The 20,933-nt window shown below is 39.2% G+C and overlaps 1 protein-coding gene across 2 annotated transcripts in view; it reads left to right on the plus strand.

Annotated features, from left to right (window-relative positions):
- Nucleotides 1-20,933, plus strand: part of NCOA2 (nuclear receptor coactivator 2) — a 272,820-nt gene that overhangs the window by 17,826 nt on the left and 234,061 nt on the right. For both annotated transcript variants that reach the window (XM_045004855.1, XM_045004854.1), the window contains exon 2: nt 1,585-1,668. The gene's annotated coding sequence lies outside the window, so the exon portion shown is untranslated. The remainder of the gene's footprint in view (nt 1-1,584; nt 1,669-20,933) is intronic.

A 20,933-nucleotide genomic window follows, 5' to 3' on the forward strand; every position in this document is an offset into this window, starting at 1 on the left:
TACTCAAGCAGGAATGAAGACAAACTTAAAGTACCACATATTTGTGTTCTCTAGTACCAACATGCTTTTTAAATGCTGTAGGGGAAATATATGTATCCAAAACACCTACCAAATTAATTGCAGTGCATGGAAACGTATTGTCCAGATTGTCATCTATTCCTTGGTGATAGCTTCTAAGAATGGCCAATTACTGGGTGATATGCCACTTCTGAGTGTAAAAAGTTAAAAGTTTATTTTTAAAAGGTGTATATAGGTGAATAGGACCATCATCAAGAATGTAATTCTTCCTACGGCCTAAATACCATTTTCCTCAAAGCACTTTTTTTTTTTGGTTGATTTGGGGGGGAGGGGGCTTACATAAGTCTTAGAATATAGGTGCGCAGCTTTAATTCATACCTCTGTTCTTCTTGTCAGTCAGAATGAGAAATAAGGATAGTATTGGTGCAAATGGTTCTTTGGTAGTTTGTTTGGTGTGTACAAATGCCATCTGGCCCTCAAACAGAATCTGTTTATAAAGGTTATGGATTTTCGTGGGGCAGCTTGGGGTTGTGGCGGGGGGCTCAGGGCTCTGGCTGGCCCAGGGCTCCTCTGACCATGGGGCAGGGGAGGGGAAGGAGCGGCAGTGGGTCCCAGGACTGTAGCCATGGAGGCAGGGGATGGGGTTTCAGGGCTTGGGCTGCAGGGGGCATGGCAGGGGGCCTCAGGGCTCCAGCCATGGGAGGGACAAGGGGATCTTGGGACTCTGGCGGTGGGAGGTGTGAGTGGAAGAGGCGGAGCCGGGGTTTAGCCTTCCCAAAGTGGGGCTCCATCCGCTGCCCATAGACATGAGCAAGCACTCCAAGAAGAATATTGCATCTCCTCTGAAAGAGTGGGCACTGCTTTGGTACAGAAATGCTTGTCCTCTGTTCTCCTGGAATTTAAAGGCTACTGCAAATGCATATTTTTTTCATTTGTTGGCTAACTCTAATGCTTCCGTCACTCAGGCCAGAAATGTTTGCTTTAAAGTGGACTTTGAAGAGTGGAGAAGAACTGAATTTAATGAAAGTGGATATAATTTTCATGAAGTTGAAGTTTTTAATATTGCCTCAAGGCTTTTTAATAATAATTCCTATTTTTAGAGATTTAGACACTAATTTTGTTTAAAAAGCAAATCAGACCAACAAATAAAGGAAGCAGTAGTTGTCATGGAGATTTTCTACACTGATTTGGTAAACTCTGCTTCAGGTTCTGATATATGTGAGGAACAGCTAGTTGAGAATCTTGGTTATCCTGGACTTATTTTCACAGAAAATAAAGTACACAGGGTTCAAATTAATTTTAACCTATTAGTTGCTATCACCATGGGTTTGCATGCGGTCAGCAGTAATTCCTGTAAAGGGAATGGTGTGTATATATATGGAGTAATTCAGACAGCTGCACAGGATTATAGAGTGATCTCTGAATCAGATATTGTACTGCAAAGTTTATAATGCTCACTTTCTCAGTTAATGATCAGTACATTATGGTAAACATACTGCAATATTAATGTAATTTCAATTTCTCTATTCAAAAAGACTAACATTTCTCTTTTACTTTTGTTTATAGCGCACTTGAGATGTATCTGAGTACTGAAGCTCACACAAACGCACATGACCTACAGAACTGATTTGACTGCCTCACTGAGTCTTGGTGAGTTATCTATAAACTATATACATTTTAAATTCTGTTCTAGCTCCTTCAGTAGAGAATTTGATGATCAAGTAAAGAGTTTTGGTATGAATATTTAAGGCACACACACAAAAACACCTGTCTTAGATAACATACAAACTAATTAATACAATGCGAATAAGAAAAGAAAATTTCAAAGGCTCATTTTGTGAAAATATTTTTGTCTGGACTACTCATGTAAGGACTACTCACAAGAGCGTAGGATCCAGGATGAGATTCTGTGTTGGGAAAGAAAGTAAACAAATATAAGCTGAAGCTACTCAAGGAGTAGTATATTTTAAGATTAAACCAAATAAATACTTTTATCATCTAGCTAATGGACTTTTTAATTTCCAAATGTGTGGTCTTTCTTGTACTAAAGGTTGTGTTGCAAAAACAGAACTCTTTCCTTCTAGCAGCACTAATAAACTACTTACATTGTGGCTGAAACAAATATAATGATAACCAAACAACTACCGTATTGTCCCGAGTATAGGCCACACTTTTTTCCCCTAATTTAAGTCTTTAAACTAGGGGTGCGGCCTATAATCGGGATCTTTCAAAAAAAAACCAATAAAAATACTTTAAATCCCAGCCGCGGCCGGGAATCAGAGCGCTCTGGGCTGCCCGCCGTGGCGGGGAGCCCAGAGCCCTTTAAATCCCAGCCGCGGCCGGGAATCAGAGGGCTCTGGGCTGCCCGCCGCGGCGGGGAGCCCAGAGCCTTTTAAATCCCAGCCGCGGCCGGGAATCAGAGGGCTCGTGCCGCCCGACTCCGGCCCCGGCCGCGTCCCCGCCGCCCGGCTCCGGCCCCGGCCGCGTCCCCGCCGCCCGGCTCCGGCCCCGGCCACGTCCCCGCCGCCCGGCTCCGGCCCCAGGCCCGCGTACCTGCCTCCGCCGGCCACGTCCCCGCCTCCCTCGCCGCCCGGCTCCACCCCGGCCGCGTCCCCGCCTCCCCCGCCGCCCGGCTCCAGCCCCGTGTACCTGCCTCCGCCGGCCCCGGCCTCAGGGCCGCCCGGGGGGGGGGGCAAAGGGGGCAATTTGCCCCCGGGCCCAGCAGGGGCCCCCACGAGAGTTTTTCGGGGCCCCTGGAGCGGTGTCCTTCACTCGCTCCGGGGGGCCCGGAAAACTCTTGCGGGGCCGGGCGCAGGAGCTTTTTCTGCTCCTGGTCTTCGCCTGCGGGGGGGGGCCGTCCGCGCCGGGGCGGAAGGACCCCCCACTGGTGAGTTACCGCCCAAGCGGGACCCGCTGCCGAAGTGCAGCCCGGTCTTCGGCGGCGGGGGGCCCTTCCGTTCCAGGACCCGCCGCCGAAGTGCCCCGAAGACCCGCGGCGGGGCCTCCCGCCGCTGAATTACCACCGAAGACAGGGCTGCACTTCAGCCGCGGGTCCCGCTTCGGCGGTAATTCGGTGGCGGGGGCGCCCCGCGGCGGGTCTTCGGGACACTTCGGTGGCAGGTCCCAGAATGGAAGGGGCCCCCCCCGCCAAAGACCCCAGGCCCCTGGAATTCTCTGGGCAGCCCTGCCTGGCCTCGCGTTGCCTGGCGCCGGCCCCGGCCGCGCATTCCCCGGCGCTGCATCGCCCGTCCCCGTCCCCGCGTCCCCCGCCGCCCGGCTCCGGCTCCGGCCCCGACCCCGCATCTCTTCCCGGCCGCCCTACTCTGGCCGTCCGGCTCCCGCCACATTCTCCAGCTCCGGGCTCCGGCCGCGTGACTCCTGCCCCGGCCCAGCATCCTGGGGCTCCTGGCTCCAGCCGCGGCCGGACTGTAGTGCCACCAGCCACATCCAGGCAGCGCAGTAAGGGGGCAGGGAGGGGGTGTTGGAGAGAGGGCAGGGGAGTTCAGGGTGGGGAGTGGATAGGGGTTGGGGGGGGTCAGAGGGCAGGGAACAGGGGGATTGAATAGGGGCAAGGGTCCTGGTGGGGCAGTTAGAAAGGATCAGGGGATGGATGGGGCGGTGGGAGGCAGTCAGGGGCAAGGGTTCCAGGGGCTGTCAAGGGAAAGAGAGAAGGGGTGGTTGGATGGGGCAGGGGTCCCTGGGGTGGGGGGAGGTGTCAAGGAACGCGGGGGGTTGGATGGGGCAGGAGTTCGGGGCGGGGGCATGATTCCTAACCCTAAGAACATTTGCTAATGTTGTTGATTGTTGTGCAGGGGAGAGGGTGGGAACTGTTCCCATCAGTCTCCTTGTTGTCCATTCCTTTTCCTTTCTTTATTTACAGTATAACTACAAAATAGTTTTCAATATTTCTGAGTATATAACATATGCCGTCAAAAGCAGGACTACCAAAAGTGTTAAAAGTGTTAAAAATACTGGTACATGTCTTCCTATTCATTAAATAAAATACTGTTTTACTGTTCTACTAATGTGTATATTTTCTTTAAGTTAAAAAAAGTTAAAAATTTATTTTTTTTAAAATAGCACCAAACTTTAAGGGTGCGGCTTATAATCAGGAGCGGCCTATACTCGGAACAATACGTTAATTGCTCAGGAATGATATACCTGTCTGAATCCGTTCATGAGAAGGGATAATACTATTGAGAGTGAGTAAAAAGAGACCTTCTGTAGCTTGTTTTAAACTGATGATAATTTTGTAGTTTAACAAAACTTAGCAGCAGAAGATAAATACTATATTTTATTTTAGGCTTGTTTAATGTAAAAAAGGTGCTCCATACTAATTTAGAAAGTTCTGTATAAAATCTAGAGATATTTTTTCTTTTTGTGTGAGATCCCTTTCAGGATTCTCAAGAAAATATATTTCCTTTAATGTGTTGTAGAATGAGTTACTGTGCATTTTTGAGACTTGCACATATTTAAGTATGCAAGTAGGTAGTTACACTAAGTAACAGGGTTCTTAATGTGTTTAGCAGTTTGAAAAACTTTGAAAAATTATGGGCTAAAATATGTATATCTGTGTCGGGTATCTTTTCATCTTTTACAGTTATATTAAGCAATTTTTGGAGAGCAAGAAGAAAAAAAAAAAAAAAACAACAACAAAATCCACTTTTCTTTATCGTCAATACATGAAAAATACCACAAAGATTAAAATATACAAAGACTAAATGGCATTGTATGCTACCTTTTTTTGCTTTTTTTAACTATTTATTTAGTCTTTTATTAGAATAATTCTTAATTCAGACTCATTCAGTGAAAGTTCATAATCTGATATTCAATTAAATCGTATAAACATATATTAACGTGTCTTTCTTAATTTAAACTATTGTACCACAAATTGCGCACACAATGCAGAACTTAAACTGTGTGTTTCTAGGAATCTTCTTATTATTTTGATGTGCATAGTTATAATATGCAGGTCACAGTCTGTCTATAGACAGGAAAGAGAAGATTCTGTAATACATCTGTTTTCCTAAACATTTTGAGTAGTGCTTTCCCTTATTTCAAAAATGAAAACAATTAGTAAGTGAAAATCTTAAAGTATGTGTGGTATTTTGCAGTTCATAAAAAGCTTTATGGTAGCATAATTTATATACCTGGTATTGCCACCATTTATGAGCACCTTATTTCCAGAGGGATATACAAATTCTGGAGAAGATGTATAATAAATTGGAATAAAATAAAGTCTACTAATTGATCAAAGGTATAAAGAATCTTTGCAGTGCTTTAATTAGATGTTTGAAGAGGAGTATATGAGGATCTTATTGCAGCATATATGTACAGAGATGTAGGTGGGAAAAAAAAATTCAAACGAGGCAGTAGAAGAACACATGACCATTCTTTGACATTAAAAATAAGTGAGAAGTTGTGTTTTTTTCCAAATATGATCAGAATTCTGTTCTTGGTAGTAGGAAAATCTGGTTTACTAGTATTCAAGGAAAAATAAATAATTACTTGTACACCAGTGGTATATGAAGGTTGAATTAGATGTTAGGCTATAGTGATTTTCACACAAACAGGGTTAATATGATTGCCTAATCTGGGGTCAGGAAAGAAATTTTCTGCAGGGCATATTGGCAGTGACCACAGGGCCTTTCACCTTTATTTGAAACTCTGAGAAGCGATCTTCTGTTAAGATTAGACGGGTGCATCCCATTGATCAATTTCCAGCCATTGGTAATGGGCATTGACCTTTCTGTTTTTTTGTGATGTGGAAATGATTGTGATACCATACATTTAATATTTGACATCTCTGTAAAATCAAAGAAGATCAATTATTGAAGTGTTAAACTTATTGTTTTTTAAAAAAAAACCTGTGAGTAGCAAAAATATAAATTAAGTTAATGGGAAGCGGATTGTTTAAAAAATAAATTATAGTTTTAAATAATATATGTCTGTCTCCGGTTCTGAGCATACAATCTTCACATATGTAAAACTCACATTAAATTCAATGGATGTGTTGCATGAGAGCAGGTGCTGTGCAGCTGAGCTGCTTATTGTATTGGAGAAATGTGAATATGAAACATTATATGTGAATAGAACTGTTTAAAAGATAAACACCTATGTTTGAGATCCTCTTTTCTTAAGTAGCTACATTAAGATAGTTAATTTTAAACTAAAAAGTTAAAAGTAATTAAATGAAAAGTATTTTGGAAATAAGAGTATAACTGGAAACTAACTTAACCAATATTTAAAAAGCGAATAAAATTATGGCTGAATAATGGGCCTTGAATAAGGTTTTTTATTGTATTCCGTATTCACAACCTTTTTATATTAACAAAGGCACAGTATATACACATTTGCAGAAGAAAGAGCCATCCTCAGAGGAAAGTGTATGTGTATATATATGTGTGTGTGTGTGTGTGTGTGTATGTATGTGTGTGTGTATATATATATATATATATATATATATATATATATATATATATATATATATATATATATAATAAAAATGTGTGTGTATATAAATAAAATAAAATGTAGATTGATTTCACTGTGTCATCAGTGTTACAGCCTGGGAATGCTACGGGGTCAAGAACAGGACAACTGAGCACTTGTATCATCAAGGAAGATGACATACATTTACTCTGGCAAATATTCCTCAGTGCCTGCCCTTAGCCTCCAAATTGAGGCTGGTGAAAGATCTGCCCAACTCAGATCTTGACAGTAAATAGTATTAATTAAATATAGGGCTTGACAATGACACTGATAACTTGGATCAAGGCCAGTAGATTTTGCCTTGGTTTTCTGAAAATTGAATTGCACTAATCTGTTTATCTGGCAGCTTTACAGTACAGTAAATTAAAGATCCACAGACACATGTCTGTATGTTAATGTGGTTGAATTTCTATTTTTATAATGATGCCACAATGCCCGGGCATTAAAGTAGCAGATACTGAAACAGAAAACTAGCTTTACTGGCTAAAGTACCAAGTGAAGGTCAAGTTTGTTAAGCTAATGTCTGGCAAAGTGCCATTGCAACCTCATTTTTTTATATGAAAAGATTTATAGTGAAAAGTTATAAAACTTATTTTTAAATAAACTTTGGCTTTATTCTGTATCCAGTGTAGTGATGATAGTTCATTTTGAAAGTCTTATCGGCTTTGGGCTTGTTCACACTTGGAGAGCTGCAGTGGTTAGTGAATATGCTACCTATGCCGACGGTAGAGCTTCTCCCATCATTGTAGGTACTCTACCTCCCTGTGAGGCAGTAGCTACATTGATGGGAGAAGCTCCTTGTGTCAACATAGCACTGTCTACACCAGGAGTTCAGTTGGTACAACCGCATCACTCAGGGTGGTGGATTTTCCATATCCCTAAGTGATTTAGTTAGACTAATATAAATTTGTAGTGTAGACCAGGGCTTTAAAAAGAAGTTAATTATACCTTAATCATGTAAACATTTTTCTAGGATCTCATGTACTTGACCAAAATAATTTCTCTTTGGGATTTAAAGGAAGCTGATCATGCGAGTGTATTTTCCAAAGTTTGAGTAGTGTGTCTATAGCCATTTGTGACTGGCATGTTGCTCAAATACCAGATTTTAGTGTACACATTTAGAAGTTCCCCTTTACAAATTTTTAGCTCATTCTCTTCCCATCCTTCCCCAACCCTGAAACGCTTTATCAAAATAGCATGGAGTTCCGTGAATCATATCTGCAGGAAGGGAGGGAAACAATTCTACTATGTAAATTGCATTCCTTTTTAATCTTTCATAAAAAATAAAAATAAAGATACTTAGCTCTTAAAATATAATGGTTCCATTGAAAACCTGCAAATTGACTGACTTTTTTGTGAAATTGATGAGTTATTTCTCTCCTTTCAAATAATTTAAATGTTTGGCTACAGCAGTATTACACAATTGTACAAGAGGTGATTGAGTGGTAGCTTTTATTTCTGTCTACAGGTGTGCTGAAATTTGTTTTAAATATGGTTCTGGCTAGTAGATAGTATGAAGTAACTTCCTCTACTGTTGTGGACTGGACAAACTGTGTTAAAACCGTTTTACAAAATCCTGCTGTAGCTGTCCCACCATAAACAAAGGTGAGAAATACTAATATTCATACACACGAAGTATAGATATTACATGTATATTATAAATCTGCATTAAAAAGCCTGCAATATCTTGGTTGGGGTCGGGGCGGGGGGAGAAGTATTCACCCTGAAGTCACTTTTTGGACAGCACTATACTAGTTTTATTACTAAGGGCCATATTCTGCCCCTCTTACATTGTTTGGTACTTTTACTGCAGTAAGGTACTATCTGGCCTTTTATGTTGTGCTTAGAAGCTACAGTGATGACCAGTCTAGGAGTATGTAAAATAGTTTAGGAGGGTCATTAACCAGCAAATCAGTTCATCCTTGACCGCCAATGGTGAGGATAACTATACTAGCACCTTGCCAAGAAGAACAGGCTAAAATGTGGTTCTCTTCCTAATGGTATTTTGGTGCTTCAGTAGACACACCTTAATTTTGAACCAGAAGGAATGATGATCCAATGGCTAAAGCATTGGGCTTCGATTTAGGAGACCTGGGTTCAGTTCCTTGATCTACCACAGGTTTTCTGTGTGACCTGGGCAAATCATTTAATCTCTCACCCTTAAAAGGGGAATGACTCCCTTTCTCACATCTTTCTTTATCTGTTGAAATGGTAAGTGCTGTGGGGCAGGGACCGTATTAGGGAAGTGCCTGGAAAAAACTCTGTAGTTAGGTTGCATTCAAAATGGGCTTGAAATGCATAAATACCTGTTTTTCTCTAGAAGAAAGTGGCCAGTGGGTGTGAAATTTCACACAGGGTTAATAATATATAATTATATATAATATATTTTATTTATTTCCTCTTCATAAAGATTTTTAATGGGAAGTCTTTGAATTTAGGCTCTAGATGAATTTTTTTCAGTCTTATTTTTCATTGTTGATTAGTATCACTTAAAACATAAGACTAGCCAATAGTCCATCAGACCAGTGGTCCATCTAGCCCAGTATCTTGTGTCTGACAGTGGTTGGTAACATGTTTCAAAGGGAATGAACAGAATAGGGCAATTATTGAGTGATCCATCCCTTGTTTAATCCCAGCATATGGCAGTCAGAGATTTAGGGATACCCAGAGCATTGGGTTGTGCTCTTGACTGTCTTTTTTAATGGCCATTGATGGACTTAGCCTCCATGAACTTATCTAATTCTTTTTTGAACCCAGTTACACTTTTGGCCTTCACAACAACCCCTAAAAATGAATTCAACAAGTTGACTGTGCATTGTGTGAAGAAGTATTTCCTTATGTTTTGTTTTAAACCTCTTGTGTGTTAATTTTATTGGAGGACCCCTGGTTCTTGTGTTATATTAAGGAGTAAATAACAATTCCCAATTCACTTTCTCCAAACCATTCATGATTTTATTGACCTCCATCATATGCTCTCCTTCTCCCCCACCCCCCGGTTGTCTGTTTTCTAGGATAAACAGTCCAAGTCTTTTTAATTTCTCCTCATACGGAAGCTGTTCCATACCCCCTAATAATGTTTGTTGCCCTTCTCTTTACTTTTCCCAATTCTAATATATCTTTTCTGAGATGGGGCAATCAGAACTGCCTTCAGTATTCAAGATGTGGGGGTACCATGGATTTATAGTGGCATTATGACATTTACTGTCTTATCTATCTTCTTCCTAATGGTTCTAACATTCTGTCATTCTGTTAGCTTTTCTGACTGCTGCTGCACATTGAGCAGATGTTTTCAGAGAACTAGCCACAATGACTACAAGATCTTTTTTGAGTGGTAACAGCTAATTTAGACCTTTATCATTTTGTACATATAGCTGAGACTGTTTTCCAGTGTGCATTATTTTGCATTTATCAACATCAGTTTTCATCTGCCATTTTGTAGCCCCATCACCTAGTTTTATGAAATCCCTGTGCAACTCTTTGCAGCCAACTTTGGACTTAATGATCTTGAGTAATTCAGTATCATCTGCAAACTTTGCTACTTCACTGTTTACACCTCTACACATATCATTTATGAATATGTTGAACAGTCCCAGTACAGATCCTAGAGGGGCCCTTCTATTTACCTCTCTCCACTGTGAAAATTGACCATTTATACTTACCTTTTGTTTCCTGTCTTTTTAATCAGTTACTGATCTATGAGAGGACCTTCCCTCTTATCCCATGACTGCTTACTTTGCTTAAGAGCCTTTATTGAGGGACCTTCCCAGTGGATAACCCTTGTCCACATGTTTTTTGACCCCTTCAAAGAATTCTAATAGATTGGTGAAACATGATTTCCCTTTACACAAAACACAAAAGCAGTGTTGCCTCTTCCCAGAAAATTGGGTTCATCTATGTGTCTGATAATTTTGTTCTTTACTATTGTTTCAACCAATTTGCCTGATACTGAAATTCGGTTTACAGGTCTATAATTCCCAAGATTGCCTCTGGAGCCCGTTTTAAAAAATTGGTGTTACATTACCTATTCTCCAGTCATCTGGTACAGAGGCTGATTTAAGCGATAGGTCACGTACCACAATTAGTAGTTCTGTAACTTCATATTTGAGTTCTTTCAGAATTCTTGGGTGAATACAATCTGGTCCTGGTGATGTTATTACTCTAATCCATCAGTGCATTCCAAAATCACTTCTGTCATTTTCCATCAGGGACAGTTTGTCAGATGGAATGCTTTAGGTTTAGGAGTGATGAATTCTCTGCATCAATCTTTTAGCTTCTCCACAGCAGCCTTGTCTTCCTTAAGTGCTCCTTTAGCATTTTGACCATCCAATAGCCACATTGATTGTTTGGCAGGCTTCCTGCTTTTGAGATACTAAAAACAAATTTTGCTGTTTGGTTTTTGTGTCTTTTGCTAGTTGTTCTTCAAATTCTCTTTTGGCCTGCCTAATTACACTTCTACGCTCTGCTTGCCAGAATTTATGCTTTCTATTTTCCTCAGTAGGATTTGACTTCCGGTTTTTAAACGATACCTTTTTTTCCTCTAACAGCCTCTTTTACTCTTGTTGTTCAGCTATGGTGGCATTTTTTGGTCCTCTTACTGGTGTGTTTTTTTTTTTTTTTTAATTTGAGGTATACATTTAGTTTGAGCATATATTATGGTGTTTTTAAATAGTTTCCATGCAGGATGCAGGCATTTCACTCTTGTGACTATTCCTTTTAGTTTCTGCTTAACTAGCTTCCTCATTTTTGTGTAGTTCCCTTTTTTTTTTAAGTTAAATATTACTGTAGTGGGTTTCTTTGGTATTTCCCCTCCTACAATGATGCTACATTTAATTACATTATGATTGGTATTACTGAGCGATTCAGCTACATTCACCTCTTGGACAAGATCCTGTGCACTACTTAGGACTAAAGCAGGGGTAGGCAACCTATGGCACATGTGCCGAAGGCGGCACACGAGCTGATTTTCAGTGGCACTCACACTGCCCGGGTCCTAGCCATCAGTCCGGGGAGGCTCTGCATTTTAATTTAATTTTAAATGAAGCTTTAAACATTTTAAAAACCTTATTTACTTAACATACAACAATATTTTAGTTATATATTATAGACTTATAGAAAGAGACCTTCTAAAAATGTTAAAATGTATTACTGGCACATGAAACCTTAAATTAGAGTGAATAAATGAAGACTCGGCACACCACTTCTGAAAGGTTGCCAACCCCAGGACTAAAGCAAGAATTTCCTTTCCCCTTATAGGTTCCAGGAGCTGCTCCAAGAAATAGTCATTAATGGTACCTAGACATTTTATCTCTGCATCCCATCCTGTCATGTACCCAGTGAATATGGAGATAGTTAAAATCCCCCATTATTATTGAGTTTTCTATTTTTGTAGCCTTTCTAATCTATCTGAGCATTTCACAGTCTCTGTCACCATCCTGGTCAGGTGGTCAGTAGTATATTCCTGCAACTATACTCTAACTGTTCAAGCATGGAATTTGTATCCATATCAGTGGCAGTTTGATTAATCAGAGTTTTACTGTATTTGACTCTGTTTCTTTCACATATAATGCCACTCCCTCACAGCATGACACACTCTTTCGTTCCTGTATATTGTGTACTCTGGTATTACCGTGTCCCATTGATTATCATCATTCCACCAAATTTCTGTGACAAAATATGTATCTACACAAAAATTAGTAGGAAGGTGGTCGGTGGGTCTGAGCAGATTTCTCCATGGCTGTGAACTCTTCAGATCAGCCACTTAAATTGTCCATAACTGGTAATAGAAATTGAATATATTTGACTACAAGGGTTTTAATATAAAAGAGTTTCCCATTGCTATTAATGCATTGTGGGTATTTTTACCTAGTGGCTTCTCCATTCAACACTCTTCGATCAAGTCAATGTAAACAGTGATTGATTCAAACATCTTGAAGACCTAAAAGAATTGTGTACGTAAGATCAGAGTATCATGTAGTTGGATGTGTCACTAGCACAGAAAACCTGGGGAAAAGCAAAAATATGAGCTTTTGACTATGTGCATAACAAAGTGAGGAATACACAGTTATGCTTTTTTAAAAAAGCTAAAAAGTTCTTTTTAAATGTAATGAAAAATTAATTCACTTCTACTGATGTTGACAAGATCTTTAGACTACTCTTGCTTTTTTAATTTTGTGAAAAAATAGGTTTATAAATATAGTGATGATTTGGTCATATGAACCATATTACGTTCATATTACGTTCTTTTAAGCTTGTGCAAATACAGAATAATTCCACTAAAGTTATATTGCTGTAATTGAAAGAGGAACATCACCTACTCTTTCAGAGTTTGCTTAGGAAAAGGAAATCTCCCCCCCCCCACCTTTTTACCAAGATTGGATTTCAAAAGGAGAATAAGGGACCTCCAAAAAAAAAAATAGCAAGTGTAAACTTGCTATCAGCACTGTAGAAGAGATGTTCTGTAGCACTCCTAATTGAAAATACTCTCTCATTTGCATTAGTTGAATTTACAGAAGAGATTTCTGCTGTATTTTTATTGATTTTGCTTGTTGCTAACAAGGAAGCAGTTAATAAGGAATTGTTATTTTTAGGGTTGTCAAGCGATTAAAAAAAATTAATCGTGATTAATCACATTGCTAAACAATAATAGAATACCATTTATTTCAATATTTTTGGATGTTTTCTACATTTTAAAATATATTGACTTCAGTTACAACACACAGTACAAAGTGTACAGTTCTCAGTTTATATTCATTTTTATTATAAATATTTGCACTCTAAAAAAAGTATTTTTCAGTTTTCCCCCATTGCAAATACTGTCATACAATCTCTTTATCATGAAAGTTGAAATTATAAATGTAGAATTATGTAAAAAAAAAATCTGCATTCAAAAACAAAACAATGTAAAACTTTAGAGCCTACAAGTCCACTCAGTCCTACTTCTTGTTCAGCTAATCGCTCAGACAAACAAGTTTGTTTACATATGCAGGAGATAATGCTGCCTGCTTCTTGTTTACAATGTCACCTGAAACTGAGAGTCACCTGTTGTAGCTGCTGTCGCAAGATATTTATGTGCCAGATGCGCTAAAGATTCATATGTCCATTCACGCTTCAACCATCATTCCAGAGGACAGGTGTCCATGCTGATGACGGGTTCTGCTCGATAACAATCCAAAGCAGTGTGGACCACCACATGTTCATTTTCATCATCTGAGTCAGATGCCACCAGCAAAAGGTTGATATTTTTCTTCTTTGGTAGTTTGGGTTCTGTAGTTTCTGCATCAGAGTGTTGCTCTTTTGAGACTTCTGAAAGCATGCTCCACACTTCATCTCTCTCAGATTTTGGAAGGCACTTCAGATTCTTAAATCTTGGTTCGAGTGCTGTAACTATCTTTAGAAATCTCACATTGGTACTTTCACTGCAGATTTGACAAAACGCAAAGAAAGTGTTCTTAAAATAAACACGTGCCGGGTCATCATCCGCAACTGCTATAACATGAAATATATGGCAGAATGTGGGTAAAACAGAGCAGGAGACATACAATTCTCCCCCAAAAAGTTCAGTCCCAAATTTAATTAACGCATTTTTTTTTAAATGAGCATCATCAGCATGGAAGCATATCCTCTGGAATGTGGCCGAAGCATGAAATGGTAAACGAATGTTTACCATTATCTGGCACGTAAATATCTTGCAGTGCTGGCAACAAAAGTGTGAACGTCTGTTCTCACTTTCAGGTGACATTGTAAATAATAAGCAGGCAGCATTATGTCTCGTAAATGTAAACAAACTTGTTTCTCTTAGCGATTGGCTGAATAAGAAGTAGGACTGAGTGGACTTGTAGTCTCTAAAGTTTTATGTTGTTTTGTTTTTCAGTGCATTTATGTAACAACAACAAAAATTTACATTTGTAAATTGCACTTTCACGACAGAGATTGTGCTACAGTACTTGTATGAGGTGAACTGAAAAATATTGTTTCTTTTGTTTATACTTTTTAGAGTTAAAATAATAAAGTGTTCAGTGCTCACTTTATATTGTATTCTGTGTTGTAATTGAAATCAATATATTTGAAAATGTAGAAAAACATCCAAAAACATTTAATACATTTCACTTATTCTATTGCTTAACAGTGTGATTAAAATTGCGATGAGTCGTGATAATTTTTTGGAGTTAATTATCTGAGTTAACTGTGATTAATCGATAGCCCTGGTTGTTTTGTTATAGTGACAATATCTCGAGGGGAAGGAGAAGTTGAGTGAAATAGCACAACATAGGGTTTTGTGTGAGTATAGGCATGTACATAGGGTCAGTTAAGAATCTTTTTTGCATTTTTATAATTGAAAATTTCTGTTTAAAAAACAAACAAAATGAAACAACCTATAATTTTTCCACAAAGCTAAGTTTTGTATAACTGAGAGGAGCTGACATACATAGGCAGTTGCATATTTTGTCATGTTGCTTCATTCCTGGTATCTGCTAATTTTGTATCTTATATGTAACACCTAGTGGTGGGCTCCAGTGGCTCTTTACTGATGCCACAAGCGCAAGCTACTCCTGTGCTGAATACTCGATTGCCAGGTGAGCACCTTTTCGCAGGCTTGTTGGTAGCCAACTATGAAAATTTGTTCTATAGGCCTTTTGAGTATCTAGGAGTGCACCGTCATCAACAAACAACTCTGGTAAGGTGGCAGCCAATGATATAGGGAAATAGTTAAGAATTTGAGGGTTTAACTCTAAAATGACAGTTGAATTTGTGGTAGAAATCACATTTAATCCCTAAAATTGTCCTATATGTATAATTATATCCAATGGAGTTAGGGAAGGGATGTAGCCCTAGGGAGAAAGGATGGCCTTGTGCTTTAGGCATTGGCTAGGGAGTCAAGAGATCAGTTATCAGCTCGCAGTTTTGCCATAGACTCCCTGTGTGACCTTGAGCAAGTCATTTCAACCATCTATGCCTCAGTTGTCCGTCTATAAAATGAGACTCGTATTTTTCACAGGGGTGGGTGTAAGGATACTTTCATCACTGTTTGTGAATTGCTCAGATTTTATGGTGATTGGGTTTATATAGGTGAACAGAACAATTACTCATTTTTGCTTTCCATTTCAGGAAACACTTGTCAAATAAGAGGCCATATTTTCAGTTAGCTGTGCAGGACATGAAACAGTGGAATTTTGAAAAGTCTTGGAGGGAGTTTACCAGCTAAACCTGTGATCAATGGGCTCCTGTCATATTAAATGAAAATCAGTCTAAATTGTTTTGCGTCAACTGTAATTTTGCTTGCTTACATTGTTCGATTAAAACATCAAGTAGGTAGATATAGCCTTTTAATTCCATCTCCTGTGAAATGTGAAATTATCTTTTTGCAAGTACTCTCTGAAATTCTACTTTAACACTTCAGTATTGGGTTAAACTTTCTCTGTATCCTCTGTAGAATTATTTTATTTGTTTTAGGGCCCAGTAGATCAGGAAACAAAATGCACTTGGAAGTTCTGGAGTGGGGGGAAATATACAATGTGGTCTTCCTCAGCTCAAGGAAAATGGGATATCTGTAAATTACTATAGGTACTATATATGTATAGGCATGGCAGAATTTGATTTTTTTTTTTTTTGATAAAGGATGGATAATATTTATTTTAAACTTTTTTTCAATATTTATCAATTTAAATTTTCGGTTGTGCAAAATTATGGGTTAATTGTTTTTCAGTTTTTGTTGACTTAAATTCCCACAATTGTGGGAACTTGTGTGTGTGGGGTGTGTGTGTGTCAGACAATTATTTAATGACAGTAGACATTGAAATTCAAAAAGTTAACCCTTTATAGCTGTCAATGTCAAATGTCAAAATATACCAAGTAAATATCTTTAAATCAAACTCTAAAAACTTCTCAAGTCGCATTTTTCTCGAGTAGCATTTGCTATATGTAAATTTCAGTTATCAATGGAAATATTTTTTCTTTGGTTGATGTCTGTATACTGATATTTACCAATAAAAATCTAATCCTTCCGAGCCTACATATATAATCTCTTAGTAAAATCCCATGTAGGGAATGTTATTTTAAAATAAGATTGTTACTTGATTAGTGAGCAAGTATATTCATAAACGGGGCTTGTTTTTGAAGAGATACTTTCAGCTTAAAAAAACACACCGAGGGTTTTTATTTTTAATTTACTATTTGTTACAAGTAACACCTTAATTTTTAATTCTACTGATTTTGTTTTTTGTTTACTTTGTATATTAGCCTTCACTTTGTGTATGGTCAATTTCACTACTTCCTTTGTATATGTATAGTAAGCTAGCTTACTCTTGTTTGTGTGTATCCTTCAGGCTTCAACAAAGGAAACTTTTTTTGTTTAAAAGAAAATTACTATTAAACCACATAAATTGACTGGAGGACTCAGACAGGTGGTGTTGTACTTACTCATTTTTTTTTAGAAAAATAGATTTCAAGTGAATGGTATACCTTAAACTCATAAATTATTGTATGATATTAAGATTATGAACACACATAAATTCTGCATTTGGACAATGTAAAGAAGGAAACCAAGCTTTCTGCATATTTATATAGATAATGTTTAACCTGCGTAAACATTTTAAAGTTAATCTGAAAATGTAAAAAATTAATGCTCAGTATCCCACATGAACAAAGAAAGAGGCATATTCAGCCATTAGTATCTTGAGCTTGCAACTTTAAACCTAACTTTTCCCCCCAATGAACTCACTCTATCTTTTACTCTGTTTATGTTGGACATTCAGTGCATAATACTCAGTGGGTTTTTTTTTTTTGGTGGGAGGGGAGGAGAGGGACGGTTCTGTTGCAGATCACCTTTAAAAGATCCTATGGTTTCTGATGTCATAAAGTATAAATTAATGCAATGAAAATTTTAATGGAATAAATCATTTTAATTGCACTTAGTGTCTCTTTAGGATTATTGAGTGGAGACAAGCTGTGTGCTGTGCATTGCAGATATTAAGAAATAGCAGCTTTTTTTAACATAAGTTTTGAAATGAGTTGTGGGCTGAGCTCTAGCACTGCTAGGAGCATAGCCAATCCTGCAGTAGTTCCATTATCATTTTATCACATATCAGATGCATTTATTTCAGTTAAGATTTCACTTTTTAATTCATTATATAATTATTGTAACTTACTGCTGTTTCAAAAATAATTTACAAAAATAAGGCCTAAACAATGCAGTTTTTTAATTTAAATGTATATTTGATGGGTTGGGCTTGTTTTGTTTTTTTGTAACTGGTGACAGCTGTGAAAGTTAGAGGCCTGACCTCAAAGGTTTTTTTTGTTCTCTTTTGTTTTTTTGGGAAGGGGAAAGTAGGTGAAATAGACAATCACCTGGAGAGTTTAAAAAATCTTACATTTCCATGCTTTCTAAGAGAGGGGGAAATCATTTTAATAACATCATTGAACAAAGATTTTTTTAAAAACAAAATGTACAGCATTCTTTACAATATTCTCATCAAATGCTAATTTTAACATTTATTTCAATTCATTCACAAGAAACCCCCTGTTTGCTCTGGGGAAAGGTGGATACTGAAGTAAGGTTAGTTGGTTGTAGCAGAAGTAAGCAGGCTCATGAGCTTGTATTTGAAGTATTTCTGGTGCTAAAGAATTGGGCTGCTTTTAACTTCAAACTAGATATCTTGCTATTGCTGGGACTACTATTCATTATTTACTGAAAATAATGGTGCCAGGGCAGGAATAGTGTAACAGCATTTAAATAAAAAGTAACATTCTGGCCAGTAAACACCACAGCAGTGTATACCCCATCCCGCTTTACATGCCTTCACCTCTCTGCAGAAGCCCTGCCAATAGGGTGACCAGACAGCAAGTGTGAAAAATCGGGACAGGGGATGGGGGGTAATAGGTGCCTATATAAGAAAAAACTCAAAATATCAGGACTGTCCCTATAAAATCGGGACATCTGGTCACCCTACCTGCCAAATATATGCCCTGAAAGTGAAGAGATTAGAGCTATTTTGGATCAAGAGTAGAAACGAGTTCCAGAGACGAGAGGCCTTTATGGAGAATGCCTCACCTGCTGCCACCTTTTCTCTTACAGGGGAAATTAAAGCTCAGGTACTGCCCTCAACTCTGGTAGTGTGGCATGGGGAGAGAGGTGATCTCTCAGGTAGTCAGGTTGTAGGCTTTTTAGATCCAAGCCAAAGCCCTGAATGCCACCTAAACCCTAACTATATAAGTAGCGCCCTACCAAATTCACGGTCCATTTTGGTCAATTTCATGGTCATAGGATTTTTTAAAATAGTAAAGTTCACAGTTTTCAGATATTTAAATCTGATATTTTACGGTGTTGAAACCGTGGGGGTACCAACCCTAAAGGGGATTGTTGGGGGTTGCAAGGCTATTGTAGGGGGGTTGTGGGATTGCCATCCTTACTTCTGCGCTGCTGCTGGCAGTGGTGCTGCCTTCAGAACTGGGCAGCAGGAGGGCGGTGGCTGCTGGCTGGGAACCCAGCTCTGAAGGCAGTGTGGCCACCACCAGCAGTACAGAAGTGAGGGGTGGCATAGTATGGAGGGTTGTCACTTTTGTGGGGAGGGAGGGCTGGCCTTATGGGTGGGTGACTGTGCAGGGTGCTGTGGTCAGGGGGCGCTGTGGCCCCTTCCCCCCCCTCAGCCAGCCCTTTAACCCTGGGTGCTGGGCCTTGAGCCGGGGAGGGGCAGGGCTGAGGGCACCCTAGCAAAAGGCTCCTACCATGCACTGGGCTCCATGCTCCCACCTCTGGACACCTTCCCTGGATGTAGCAAGCTGGTGATGGCACAGAAGTAAGGCAATACAATATCATGCTACCGTCACTTCTGCGCCGCTGCTGGCAACGGCGGTGCCTTCAGTGCTGAGTTCCTGGCCAGCAGCTGCCACGCTGCTCTGAAGGCAGCGCTGGCGCCAGAAGCAGCACAGAAGTAAGTGTGGCAATCCTATGACCTCTTCCCCCTGTTTACAATAGCCAGATTTCACAAGGGAGACCAGATTTTACAATGTTAGGGTTTTTTTGGTTTGTTTTTTGTTTTTTCCCCCCCACAGACATGAATTTGGTAGGGCCCTCTATATAAGTACCTACTACACGGGGGTGTTATGAGGCTTACTTCATTACAATTGTAAAACATCTTGGAACTCCTCAAATCAAAGCTACCCCAGGAGTGTGAAGAAGAATGATTTCATTATTATGGTAGATGAATTGTGTCTTGATAATTGATCTGTCCTTCATGCCAAAGTATCCATATCCCTGATGTGTCTCTTTTAGGTGAAAGGTGGGTCATTCTCAGTGTTGGCCAAGACCTGGAGCTGTTCTGAATAAAGACTTGATAGTTGTGCCAAATTACGTGATTATAAACCACCAGACTTTCTTTGTCTTGGCTCACTGCGAGGTTTCAAGTCAGAAAAAATGAGCACTTAAATACTCTAATCAACCCAGGCTGTTCACATACACACACATTGGTTTTGCTAGCTGCTGTTTCTAAAGCAGTAGTAACATAGTCAGTACTCTGGGTACAGTTTCTTGGCCTGAATTTATACAGACACATTTGAATGAATGAGTAGACAAATAGCTAACTTATAGAATATCAAGTTTCCTCTTCAGAAACAATTTAGCAATTTCAAGCTTTGATATAGTGTACATAGGAAAAATAAGGAATATACTTAAGTACAAATGGAAAGCTCTACAATACAGTTTTTTTTTTATAGGCAGTGGTTAGACGTAATGAGAGGAATGTCTCAGTCTAACACTGACCGGATAGTAGTGTGGACATGTAATAGAAGTTGCCTTATAAGTCTACCTCCTCCTCTTCATGCTCTCATAATGTCCCTGTGCCAACTACAGCAACTGCTTACATGGGAAAATAGTAATAGGAAAGTGTTTGCTATATTTTTAATTTTCTTTTTGCAAACAAGGAGAGTCAGCATCATGTGACCAATAGCTTTCCCCAGAACACCAGCAGATGATCTATGGATCACAGTTTGGGGACCCTTAGATATAGTCATTTTTCCTGTCTTTTTTCCAGGATCTTACAGTTGTTAGTAGCCTGTAGAAACCGTCACCATTAGTTTGGCCTATGATTCCTCCAAAATATATATATTTTATTTGTTGGCATTTCTTGTGGTGCTTATCACCGAAGTACATGAATGTCTGACAAATATTAATTAACCTCACTACAACCCTATGAGGTAGGGAAATAGCCTTGCTTTTAAATGACTTGCCCAAGGTTACACAGGAAAGTCTGTGGCAGAGATGGGAACAGAACCTGGATTGTCTGACTTCTGGACCTGTCCTTTAACCAGAAGGTGATGGCTAGTGGCAAATGGAGTAGAGATAAACATCTTATATGTAATACATATACAAAAAACATTTTATTTAATTTGAATCAGTTGAGCTTCATTTCTAGAGACATATTGTAATTTAA

Source organism: Mauremys mutica, chromosome 2, assembly GCF_020497125.1.
Source record: "Mauremys mutica isolate MM-2020 ecotype Southern chromosome 2, ASM2049712v1, whole genome shotgun sequence".
In the NCBI taxonomy this organism is placed as follows: Eukaryota; Metazoa; Chordata; order Testudines; family Geoemydidae; genus Mauremys; species Mauremys mutica.